General features: G+C 40.1%; 1 protein-coding gene and 1 long non-coding RNA gene across 2 annotated transcripts in view; both read right to left on the bottom strand.

Moving 5' to 3' along the window:
* cdh12b (cadherin 12b) overlaps positions 1-1,864 on the bottom strand; it is a 136,114-nt gene extending 134,250 nt beyond the window's left edge. Inside the window, exon 1 of the mRNA XM_083556708.1 lies at positions 1,396-1,864. The gene's annotated coding sequence lies outside the window, so the exon portion shown is untranslated. The remainder of the gene's footprint in view (positions 1-1,395) is intronic.
* Positions 1-13,779, bottom strand: part of LOC310734576 — a 342,084-nt gene that overhangs the window by 212,755 nt on the left and 115,550 nt on the right. The gene's annotated exons all lie outside the window — the stretch shown is intronic.

Genomic DNA, 13,779 nt, shown 5'->3' with positions numbered 1-13,779 from the left:
ATGATTTATCAATAACAATCACACTTGCTATATGAATTTGGGTTCTCTTAAAAGGGGCTTCCTTGTGACGTTTCAAAAAGTTTTTCCTCACCATCATCATCTACGGTTTCATCATCAAAAATGTAAACCTAAATCTACAAGGCCTCCAGATTTACCAGATTTAAGTTTGTAATCCTTTCTGATATAAAAAAAAAACCCACCTTGTTTTATAGTTAAGCAAAAAAGCAAATACCCCCCCCCCAACACACTTTTTTTATAAAAAGTTGTAATTATTAATAATTGTTACATTAAATTATTAATAGTTTATAATAATGATTAATAATCATCATAAAAAAAGAATAATAAATAAATAGTGTATGCATGTGCCAATACAGAACATTCTCTTGCTGAATACAGCACTATGGGCAGTAATGTTCATTGTTATGTTTGACATGATTGACTCATCTCCACTGAGAATCTATTATCATCTGTACACACTCTCACATGAATCATCCACTTGTGGTCCCCAGGACTGTCATAAATTTTCCTCTTTTCTGGAATCACTTAAAAAGGCTCCCTGGTGGTGCACAAATTCTCCCAGCACCAGTGTTTCAACCTCTGTTTTATTTTATAATTTTTTTTTTTTTTTTTGCAGCACAGACCCACAAAGCACACATGCTTTTATATGTTAATGTCCAATGTGTGCTTTGAAAAGCGAACGAAATCTCTCGCACACCGAGTGCACACCCACATCTACACACAGTTACTAAAACTGTACATGGTGTTGAGTAGTAATCAGAGCTCTGAGACTTCAGTCATTTCGTCTGTGCTATATAGAGTGCACTTTTATCTCTTCCTTTAATGTCAAGCCAGCAAAACAACCATACATCAGCAGAATTACCTCGTGTAACTCTATTCCCACTCCACCCCAGGCGTACACACACACACACACACCTGCATACTCACTTTCCTTTCCCAAAATAGGGAAAATAAATGTGTTACTTCCAAGAGCACAAGGACTGATTACTAAATTGTGTAAAGTGCTCTGGACTTATCAGATAGAAAAGGTGAAAAAAAAAGTAAGTGCATCTCCCTGCTAGTGGGTTAAACTTAAACTGGAAAATCAGGTGATAATAGAAGATTTTCCAAGACTTAGAAGCTTTCTTTTTTCCCTCTTAGCACTTTTCTGCCCTCAATATCTGTTCGGTGCATTCATTACTGCTCTACTGAAAACGCTAACATCAGCAAACACACTCTCACAAGAACATACACACATGCACTGAGAGAGAGAGAGAGAGAGAGAGAGAGAGAGAGAGAGAGAGTGAGAGGAAAAGAGTCAGAGTGTGTGTGAGAGAGTGAGAGAGGAGAGTGAGAGAAAGCAAAGAGCTACAGAGAAAAAAAAAAAGATCGACGTACCTCAATTCTGTCCTTTGCCTGCAAGAAAAAAAAAAAACTATTAGATGGAAACACTTCACATGGGTAAAATCCAAGCGCTTCCCAAACTCTCCCTTTTCATCCGTCCTCATCAAACCCCTCGGGTTTGCTCTTCACCTTCCTCTTCTCCCGCCTCTTTGAGTCCTTTTAGCTCTCATCTACTCTGTGTTTACCCTGCTCTCTGCCTGACTTGTACGCTCATCGCTCGCTGCACATAATCGGGAAGTGAGGCGCATGCTTCTGCTGGGGGGGAAAAAAAGGAAAAGGCAGATGAAGAAGGAAAAGGCAAAAAAGGTGGGAGGGAGAGGAAGAGAGCAAGAGAGAGAAAGAGAGAGAGAGAGAGAGAGAGAGAGAGAGAGAGAGAGAGATTGGAGAGATTGGATGTCCCTGCACTTTTGAAACGCTGTGAAAAACAGAGTGGTAGAGCAAAAGAGAGGGAGCGCTTGTGTCCACAAGCCAGTCTTAGAGCCTGGGTGGGAGAGGAGGAGCACTTTGCTGAATAGTGCTGTGCTGTGCTGTGCTGCACAAGCATCTGTGGCGTGAGTGATTAGTATGAGTGTAACCCATGTCAGGTCCCCAGAGTGAAGGATCTTCATCAACCAGATTAAAGAGACAGAGCAGCCACCCCTCTACACACATCATCCTTTGTTCCCTCCCTCTACTTCTCCCTTCATCACTTGTTCCTCATCCCTTGAGAAGAGGCACTGGTGTGCACAGTGTTCACCATGGGATATTCTAATCAACTCAGACATTCTGGCACTTGGGGACTGCGACTCATTCACTCTAGTCCGCTCGCAGGTGACCTGGAAGGGAAAAGTTAATTGTAATTGTAAATACTGTCTATGTCCTGTATGTTTGTGTATTTGTAAAGAAAAGGAATCTTGAAAAAAGGGATTTTTTGCTAAGTGGTTAAGATGATGGATTTTTGACCAGTAGGGTTGTGAGTTCAAATCCCGCCACCACTAAGCTGCCACTGCTGGGCCCTTGAGCAAGGCCCTTAACTCTCAATTCGTGAGTTCAAGTTGCTCTGGAAAAGAGTGTCTGCCGAATGCCGTAAAAGTAAATGTTGTTTCAAAAAAGAAAAGAAATGTGCATAGACAGTTGGCCTATGCATAAAATTACTACAATTTGAATAGTCTTAACAATGTCTTGGTCAAGAAATTACCAAAAATAAAACAAATAGATAAACTAACAGTGTATGTGACAGTTTTGATTTCTTTAATTTATAAAATGTCTACAATTGTCAATAAATATATTATGATGTTTATTATGTTTTACAAAATAAAGAGTCAGTGTTGTTTAGTTATTCATCATTGATGAGTAAAAGTAAAAGCCCATCCTTTTGCATACAACACAATATATGTGAATTTTCATGCTTCCCTGAACAGTTCAATATTCATAATTAGACATTTGTTTAACTCTTGAAAATGTTCTGAATAATGATTTGTTTGTTGTTGTTGTTGCCATTTTGAGTTTATCTTGTTTTTACTTTTTGCCCACTGGTGCATCCTAAAATAAAAAGTAATACTACTGGGCCAAGGTTACATAGAACCTTGGTACCTTTAGTATTTTATTTCAATTGAAGGTACTCAATAATCTTTACAGAAAGATCACACAAACCTCACAGATAAAAAAAAAGAACAGGAATCATGAGAGGTTTTTAGATGGTTCATGTTCTACACATTTTTGACATAGGGTACGGATTGTTTACATGCAGTACAATAGATTTCTTTTGACATTTTGTTCATTTTAAATATGCTGTGCATGTGGAGGTTTCTTCCATGAGCATTTCACATGCATTTACTTGAAGTCATCTCTCAGGGTGCAAGGAAGCCCTGCATCAAGACTCTTCTCTGTTCTAGCACTGAGCTCTTAGGAAAAAAAAAACTGCCTCTAGATGTCAGAAAAGCTGAGTCACTGGAAGTCTTTATATGGTGACTAAAGATGTATCTCTTTACAAAGTATTTGAATAAACACTTTTAAAAATCTTGTGTTGTTTGGGTGCTTTACTTCAAAACAATATTTTCTCCTTAACTGTGATTTATTTTTAAACTGGTGGTATTTATTCTGGGACCTAGTAAATCAGTATCAGGATGTATTGATTGAAAAAGATTTCAAAGAACTTCTGTAAGTCGCTCTGGATAAGGATGTCTGTCATATTTTGTGTTTTTAAATGTATAGTGCCCTTGATTGAATTTCTTATGAGAACAGTTTTCATAGTTTGTATAAAACATCTTTTAAGGTTGAAATAACATCTATACAATATCTTATGACTTTGTTCATTTGAATATTTAAACCTGCGCTCTTCAGTAGACTCTCAATAATGCTGACCTACTTTAGCGCACTCCCGATGTACTACAGTGCTAGAGCCTTGCTGTTTTTAAACATGGGGACGGATGCTCACACACAGATTGGTGTCACTTAAAGTTGACTCATTGCATCAACTTGACAATGATTGGATCCAAAGTTACAGGTTGTTTGGATCCAGAGTTCAGTGGCAGGTTGTTTGAACCCAGGCCAGTGTCTTCCTTGCATATACTACTCTATTGTCAAAAGTGAGTGGGATGGGGAGCTGTAAATTTTAGGAAGAAGGCTTGTCCTGGTGAGGAGGCATGTGCCATGGCATGTGTCAATCATCTAAACAGTTACAGAAGTCTCATATTCTCACTCAACAACTTTCAGCATCTTGTGGCATCCGACTGTGTACTGTATGTGTTGCATTCTATGATTTTTGGGTACAATTCACACCAGTTAACGGATTTTATTCAGTAAAAACATTAAAAACATACTGAAATCCCACTAAAATGCACAATAATCACAGTCAACAGTAAGAAAAGTCTGCAGGAAATCAGTTTTCTTTTTTCAGTTGTATTTTTGGGGAGGATAATGTACATTAACTTGACATGACTTTGATATTTGGTAACTGTAAAATATTTAAAGTAGGATATATTTTTCATTTGCAACAGTCAGTTCATTTCAGTTCAGTAGATTCATTTGTAAATGCCAGCTAATGCTAGCTTAGCTGTGGCTAAGCTAACATGAGCTTATTGGTTAATGTTAATTGTCTTTCTTTAAAAGGCTAGCTTAGCAACTAGTTTAGAGAAATAAATAAAGCTAAAACAATGCTAAATGCTAAAAAAAATTCTAAAATAGATTCCTAAATCATCATTGTAAATCCATGAACTAACTAATATTTATAGCTTATCTATTATTTACTACTATATATTCCACCCAAATTAATTCTGTTTATACTGTATCATATCATTAATTTATGCATATATGTATATCACATTTTTGATAATGTATTCTTCTTGACATTTCTTATCCTTTGCACACACTTTGCACAGTTATGCTGTATATTACTATATATACACATGATATCTTATTACCTCCTGCTCCTTCTGTACATTAATCACTCTCATTCCTGTACATATGGAAAATACTCTTATTTAACATACTGCTATTTATTGTAAATAGGCCACTTATGCACTTCTGGTTAGATTCTAACTACATTTCATTGGCTCTGTACATGTATTTTTCACAATGACAATAAAGTTCAATCTAATCTGATCTAATCTAATTTGAAGCCCATTTAGTAATCCATCCATCTTCTCCCGCTTATCCGAGGCCGGGTCGCGGGGGCAGCAGTCTAAGCAAAGATGCCCAGACTTCCCTCTCCCTAGCCACTTCTTCCAGCTCTTCTGGGGGGACACTAAAGCGTTCCCAGGCCAGCCGGGAGACATAGTCTCTCCAGCGTGTCCTAGGTCTTCCCCGGGGTCTCCTCCCAGTGGGACGCGCCCGGAACACCTTCCCAGGAAGGCGTCCAGGAGGCATCCGGAACAGATGCCTGAGCCACCTCAGCTGACCCCTCTCGATGTGGAGGAGCAGCGGATCTACTCTGAGCTCCTCCCGAGTGACTGAGCTTCTCACCCTATCTCTAAGGGATCGCCCAGCTACCCTGCGGAGAAAGCTCATTTCGGCCGCCTGTATCCGGGATCTTGTCCTTTCGGTCATGACCCAGAGCTCATGACCATAGGTGAGAGTAGGAACGTAGATTGACCGGTAAATCGAGAGTTTCGCCTTGCGGCTCAGCTCTTTCTTCACAAGGACAGACCGGTACATCGACCGCATTACTGCAGAAGCTGCACGATCCGTCTGTCAATCTCCCGTTCCACCCTTCCCTCACTCGTGAACAAAACCCCAAGATACTTAAACTCCTCCACTTGCGGCAGGAACTCCCCATCAACCTGAAGTGGGCAAGCCACCCTTTTCTGACTGAGGACCATGGCCTTGGATTTGGAGGTGCTAATTCTTATCCCAGCTGCTTCACACTCGGCTGCAAACCGTCCCAGTGCATGCTGAAGGTCCTGGTCCGATGAAGCCAACACGACAACATCATCTGCAAAGAGCAAAGACGAAATCGTGTCGTCACCAAACCGGACACCCTCCGACCCCTGGCTGCGCCTAGAAATTCTGTCCATAAAAATTATGAACAGAACCGGTGACAAAGGGCAGCCCTGCCGGAGTCCAACATGCACCGGGAACAAGTCTGACTTACTGCCGGCAATGCGAACCAAGCTCCTGCTTCGGTCGTACAGGGACCGGATAGCCCTTAGTAAAGGGCCCCCGACCCCATACTCCCGGAGCACCCTCCACAGGCCGCCGCGAGGGACACAGTCGAATGCCTTTTCCAAATCCACAAAACACATGTGGACTGGTTGGGCAAACTCCCATGCACCCTGTAGAGGGTATAGAGCTGGTCCAGTGTTCCACGGCCTGGATGAAAACCACACTGTTCCTCCTGAATCCAAGGTTCTACTATCGGCCGTATTCTACCCTCCAGTACCCTGGCATAGACTTTCCCAGGTAGTCTGAGAAGTGTGATCCCCCTATAGTTGGAACACACCCTCCGGTCCCACTTCTTAAAAAGAGGGACCACCACCCCGGTCTGCCATTCCAGAGGCACTTCCCCGACCGCCACACGATGCTGCAGAGGCATGTCAGCCAAGACAGCCCCACAACATCCAGAGACTTGAGGTACTCAGGGCGGATCTCATCCACCCCCGGTGCCTTGCCACCGAGGAGTTACTTTACTACCTCGGTGACTTCAGCTTGGGTGATGGACGAGTCCGCCTCTGAGCCCTCAGCCTCTGCTTCCTCAATGGAAGACGTGACGGCGGGATTGAGGAGATCCTCGAAGTATTCCTTCCACCGTCCAACGACATCCCCAGTTGAGGTCAACAGCTCCCCACCTCTACTGTAAACAGCATTGGTGGGGCACTGCTTTCCCCTCCTGAGGCGCCGGACGGTTTGCCAGAATCTCTTCGAGGCCAGCCGATAGTCCTTCTCCATGGCCTCACCGAACTTCTCCCAGGCCCGAGTTTTTGCCTCGATAACAACCCGGGCTGCAGTTTGCTTGGCCTGCCGGTACCCGTCAGCTGCCTCATGAGTCCCACAAGCCAACCAGGCCCGATAGGACTCCTTCTTTAGCTTGACGGCATCCCTTACTTCCGGTTGGAGGTGGAGAACATGGTCCACTCGGACTCAATATCTCCGGCCTCCCTCGGGATCTGGTCAAAGCTCCGCCGGAGGTGGGAGTTGAAGATCTCTCTGACAGGAGGCTCGGCCAAACGTTCCCAGCAGACCCTCACAGTACGCTTGGGTCTGCCGAGTCTGTCCAGCTTCCTCCCCCGCCATCGGATCCAACTCACCACCAGGTGGTGATCAGTTAACAGCTCCGCCCCTCTCTTGACCCGAGTGTCCAAGACATACGGCCGCAGGTCAGATGAAACGACCACAAAGTCGATCATCGACCTACGGCCTAGGATGTCCTGGTGCCACGTGCACTGATGGACACCCTTATGCTTGAACATGGTGTTCGTTATGGACAAACTGTAACTAGCACAGAAGTCCAATAACTGAACACCGCTCGGGTTCAGATCAGGGGGGCCGTTCCTCCCAATCATGCCCCTCCAGGTGTCACTGTCGCTGCCCACGTGTGCATTGAAGTCTCCTAGTAGAACGGCGGAGTCCCCAGTCGGAGCACTGTCCTGCACCCCTCCCAGAGACCCCAAAAAGGCCGGGTACTCTATACTGCCGTTTGGCCCGTAGGCACACACGACAGTGAGAGACCTATCCCCGACCCGTAGGCGCAGGAAAACGACCCTCTCATTCACCGGGGTAAACTCCAACACATGGCGGCTGAGCTGGGGGGCTATAAGCAAACCCACACCAGCCCGACGCCTTTCACCATGGGCAACTCCAAAGTGGTGAAGAGTCCATTCTCTCTCGAGGAGTGTGGTTCCAGAGCCCAGGCCGTGCGTAGAGGTGATCCCGACTATCTCTAGTCGGAACCTCTCAACCTCACGCACAATCTCAGGCTCCTTCCCCGCCAGCGAGGTGACATTCCATGTCCCTAGAGCGTGTCCAGGGATCGGGTTGTCGAGGCCCCCGCCTTCAACTGCTGCCCGATCCTCTCAGCACCGGCCCCTTACGGTCCCTCCTGCAGGTGGTAAGCCCACTGGAAGGCGGCCCCACGTCGCTCCTTCGGGCTGAGCCCGGCCGGACCCTGTGGGGGAAGGCCCGGCCACCAGGCGCTCGCATACGAGCCCCAACCGGTGGGGCCCCGGCTGCGCCATACCGGGCGACGTCACGGTCCTTGATTTACCATTTCTCATAAGGGGTTTTGAACCGCTCTTAGTCTGACCCGTCGCCTAGGACCTGTTTGCCTTAGGAGACCCTACCAGGGGCATATAGCCCCGGACAACATAGCTCCTAGGGTCATTCGTGTACTCAAACCCCTCCACCACGTTAAGGTGGCAGTTCAAGGAGAGGTAGTAATACACTATATAGGCAAATGTATTGTGACACCTGACCTTTCCAGAAGTATGTGGTTCTTTCTTACATTTTTACCACAAACCTGGAGAAACACAGCTGCATAGAATGTTTTTGGATGTAACAGCGATAAATATTTCCCTTCACTTGAACTAGAAGACCCAAACCTTTAACAGCATGACAAGGCCCCTGTGCAGACAATGTAAGCTCTATGAAGATATGGTTTACATTGGTTGTAGCAAAAGATCTTGAGCAGCCTGCTACAGAGCTCTGACCTCAACCCTACTGAACCTTTGGGATGGATTGGAATGCTGACTGCACCCCAGGTCTCCTCACCATACATCAGTACCTGACTTTACTACCACCCCTGTGCCGAATGAGCACAAATCTTCACAAGCACATTCCAAAATCTAGTAAAACATTAGAGTAAAATTGAATAAAACAGCAAATGGGGACAAAATGTAGAATAGAATGTTTCAAAAACTACATGTGAAACTTATGGTCAGGTGTCCACACACTTCTACTTGAATCAAGCCTTTGAATCAAGTTTTATGTTGATTTCAAACATAATAAAAAAAAAAATGTTTTCAAAATGTGTATTCTGCTATAAATTAGCCTTTGAGAATTGATTAAATATTTCCATGATTACCATTTAGCAATGTGAGCACTTAAAGCAGGATTAATATACTGTAACGACATATTGATTCTAATGAAATATGTATATTGTTATATTTTATTCAAAAGCCAAAAACAAATTCCATGTTTGTGCAAGCATATTTGGCCAATAAGGCTGATAATCCATCTTTACTCAAATCATACTGACTATATAATATTTTATAATACTCATATTTGATTAATGCTGATAATTAATTTGATAATTATAGGGGACAAATATATTGGTGGACTAAATATATTATAAGGTACGCTTTTCTACATGTGAATTGCATGCGTTGCATAGTAAATAAAAAATGTTATGTCAAAAAATTTTTTTTTTTCAATCTCTATTTATTTCTAACCAATCTTTTATGACATACAGCAGCAATTGACATTTAATTATTTTTATTTTTTTTATTGTCGGTCTCATGTGCTTCCCATGACATGTGTTTGACTCATTTTGTCATTTGAAGATTTCATACTGCACACAAATAATTTTTCTTTTTTCTTTCATTCTTTACTTATTTATGTCAGGTTTAAGAGGTGAAGACAGATGCAAGTGAAGATTTTTTATTATACTTTTATTACGCACAACAGAATGACTTAAATGGTGAAAAACAAGATCAATAAACCTGAGAAGTGGATACAAGCAAAAACATTCAATCTACAAGCAAGTGGCACAAGCACACACACACACACACACACACACACACACACACACACACACACACACACACACACAGTATAAAGATGAGAACACAAGCTTAGCACTGAAATGCTGAGAAACAGAGACTTAAAGTGGTGCTAATCAAAGTAACAAAATATACATGAGTAAGAATGCTTAATATATGGTTTTACGGGGGAAGTGTAGTACTGTACCTCTTCAGTGCCAACATGACAATTAATTCTCTAATTAGGATTATTACAAATGCTCAATAAAATCTGTAGACAAAATATAAGGCAAAAGGAGCTGTGAACGAATTGTGAATTTGACATTTGAATATTTATAAAATTACATTTAACTTCCAAAGTCCAAATATATACTGTTAGCTAATCCTTCAGTAGTGACATGCAAATGATTACTTCATGTCATTGATCATCAGTGTCAAGATCATGCCAAAATTGGGTAATAAACTATGCCACATATAAGCACTAAATAGCATAGGCAGATGTATTCATGTTCATATGTTTTGTTTGTCTCTAGTCTTCATGTTTCTTTGCTTGGTATCTATTGTTATAGTTTTACAATAATGCTTTGTTCATAGAGTTTGGGTATTTTGCCACATTTGCCTCAGCTGTGACAAAACATGAGATCAAAATAAGGGTAGCAAAAATAAATCTTTTGTTGTCCTTGTTTGTCTTTATGTCCAGATTCAGATTCAAATCTTTTTTGTTTTCATGTATTTTGTTTGTACTTTGTCACCATTAAATAAATATTATCTGTATCTTGTGTTTGCTCTTGCCCCGTGTTTGCTCTTGCCCCATTGCATGACAAAGAGTATGTTAAACATTTTTGTCAGTGGTTATTAATCATTTGTGTTTTGTATATAAATCTCTCTCACTAATGCTTATGAACACAAAGAAATAAAATTTTCTGAACTGCAGAAACCTATATAAGGACCTAAATGGATCTTTCTATTGTCACGATTCTATATATAACCATTTCCTCTCCTACAGAATCCTTGAACTTTTTTCCCCTAAATGTAGAAACCTAACCTCATTTCTATTCAGCCATTTGCAACTTGCCGTCAGATTGATGGATAATGGTATTAATGCGTAATTAAACCTTAGAATTATGTTTTTATCTTGATTTAACCGATTTTCAATGTAAATCAGCTTTCTTGTTTGATTGCTAATGGTCCATTGATGGCTGGCACTGCTATGGTAACAGCTACTATTATTAGAAATGTGAAGTTTTATTCGGTCACCAGATGGTGGTGCTTAGGCTTAAGAAGGAGCGTAATGAAAATCTCAAAGAACTTTTACTGAATAGACTAAAATGTTCATCGCCAAACAAATGAGCTGGAGGGCCAATCTTTTTTACTTGTGAGCATGATTGGCAACACTAAATTGTATCCATTGCCAAACCTTCTCATCATTATCATTCAAATAAATTTGGATCCAAGTGCAGGAAGGCTTTATTAGCATTACCAAAATCAAGTCCAAATTTATAACCTGTATAACAGAAGCATGGATAAATACATGATTTGCCATGCATATATACACAAAGCTATCAAAGATTTAAAAAGCTCAGGTCTATTAGATTGGCAAGATGATGCAATGGCATACTGAATACTGTGAGTGTATATACTTATAAATGAAAAACTGAAAAGGAAATTGAGGTCGGAATTTGTGCTAAAACTCAAGGGAACACCAGAGTCAGATAGAAAATGGGATTTTACAAGAGTTACTTGGGATGTGGGAGTGATCCTATATTGTAGTCTCAATTTTTTTTTAAGGACCAATGAATTTTGGATTATTTTGGCCTTTCTGGACAAAAGTTTCAGATATACATTATGTCTTTTGTTTATAGCCAGAGTATCTGTCCAGAAAGGCCAGAGGGCAAGGACGTTGTGATGTATCCAACTGATTATCCTGTCTTTGTGCACATTGTAATGAAATATTGGTAGTCTTCTCATAACTGGTTATCCATTCACCTACCACAGGGACCTTCAACAGTTTCCCAGACCAAGTGATAAGTGGAAGCTGATAAACAAGGATACACTGTTTAAGAGGGTGAGCTAAAGGAACTAAAAGCAAGATATTCACATCCGAATCTTATTTGTTGCCTAACTTATACAACAGGCAGTATTTTGTGGGTTATCATCCATATCTTCACTAACACAGTTTAATGTTAACACAGTATAGAATGGAAAAGAAGCAGAAACACCATTTAGTTTAGCGGGAAATGGTAGGGGATTCCATTATGATATGACATATGATATTACATACCAATTTCCAAGAGCACAACACACACACACACACACACACACACACACACACACACACACACACACACACACACACACACACACACACACACACACACAAGTTAGATTTCTAAAGTCTTACCAAGAAAAAAACAGCATAGATTAAAAGTGCAATGAACAATTGGTATAACCAAGCTATCTCTTTTTTTTTTTTTTTTTTAAACAGATGTTACAGCAATGAATAGGAAATATGCAAATCAAGAAGCTTGATGCTTTTGAATTTTTTTTCTGAAATGTTTATAAATGTATACAGATATTATGTGTAAGAAAATAATATAAATTATTTTTGGACAGGAATAAAAAAGCACAAATTATATTTTAACAATTCAGTGAGGCTGCTTTCTAGACCATGACTTAATGTTTCCAATGTTTTCTCTGTATTCATGAGTTTTTTAAGATGCATGCATGACTAAAAAACATATTGGTAGTAGTCTTAGAAATGAGTTTCATATATCCACATTTGTACTTGTATGTGTTTCTCAGAGAACAGATGACGCCTGAAGCAAAATGGGCAAGAGCATTGTCTCTGATAACCATGCAAATGTTGCAGATTGATCTCAGCCCCATTCATCATAACCTTAACAGGTACAATTACATAGAAAAAAAATTCTGCCCTAATTGGCTATTTTATTAAGTGAAACTCTTTTAAAACATACATTTGGAGATAAGAGATTCCACATTCTAACTAATGCTAAGACAACAGCGGCCTCACTAAAATTATATTTCTCTTTTATTTGGAAAATATAGACAATATACATTTCGCAAAATCATTACATTTTATTAATACTGTATATCAGATATGTCTGGATCATTGACTAGATTTAATAAAAGAGATGACTTACTAATGACATGGACTGTAACATTTCCAGGTACACTTTGTTTTGGTTGAGTGTGATTTTAGCAGAACCCCAGAGACTTTTGTCATTCTTGCTTCAGCCAAAAGAAAAGATTTTACCTTGATTAAAAGTGACTATTGCTGTGGGGTTAAATCCTTACAATTTATATTCATAGTGCAGCCTACATAGTTGAGCACAAAGTCAGAACAGCAGCTTAAATAGTTGTTTTTGCCAATAAATTCTAATTAATGTATATAAATAGGAAACCTCATTTGAGTTGAGTTGACTACAACCTTATGGGAATTTATCCCAGTAGAATTAAGGTTAAGCTATGCTTCCTCTCTAAATTTCATTACTGTATCCAGAATATTGTTAGAGAGCTAGTATTGAGAGCTAAAAATATGCTGTAGTAAGCCTGTTGCACTTGCTGGGAGCAGCAGCTTTGACAGGTTTAAGGTAAAAGTGTGGCATCCTAAAAATGAGGATCTCAGTATACAATATGTAAAAAATTTAATAATAGTCTTGTACATTTATGCTCACTAAATGCAAGCAGAATTGTTGGATAGTTACTGTAATCATGACTTCATTTATATTGTATTGTTCATTTACAGAAATGGTAAGCACTGTATTTGTAAATAAAGTGCTAAATTTTTTAATGACAGTTTGCCTTTTTAATCTTTTTTTAATGCATGGCAAGCTTTATTATTTAAATATATAATAAAAAGAAATGCCAGAATTATGATTGTGGATAGCAGCACAGCATTTAGTAAAAGAGATCATGCTTTAAAACAAATGTTTATTGAGAATGTTTGTTGAGCTGGGTATTCATATGAACTATTTCAAGATTCTTTAAATTAAAAATACAATTTTCAATCTTAGAACTGACTTGACTAAGCTATGAATATGAAATATTATTTTACTAAACATTTTATTTTATCTTCTTTTCTTCTTTTTCTTCTTCTTCTTCTTCTTCTTTTTCTTCTTCTTCTTCTTCTTCTTCTTATTATTATTACTATTATTATTATTAGGGCTCATGCGCTGACATTTTATAG

Source organism: Silurus aristotelis (assembly GCF_946808225.1).
Source record: "Silurus aristotelis genome assembly, chromosome: 12".
In the NCBI taxonomy this organism is placed as follows: Eukaryota; Metazoa; Chordata; class Actinopteri; order Siluriformes; family Siluridae; genus Silurus; species Silurus aristotelis.
The sequence above is the reverse complement of the archived record's forward strand: the minus strand, read 5'-3'. Positions and strand labels throughout refer to the sequence as shown.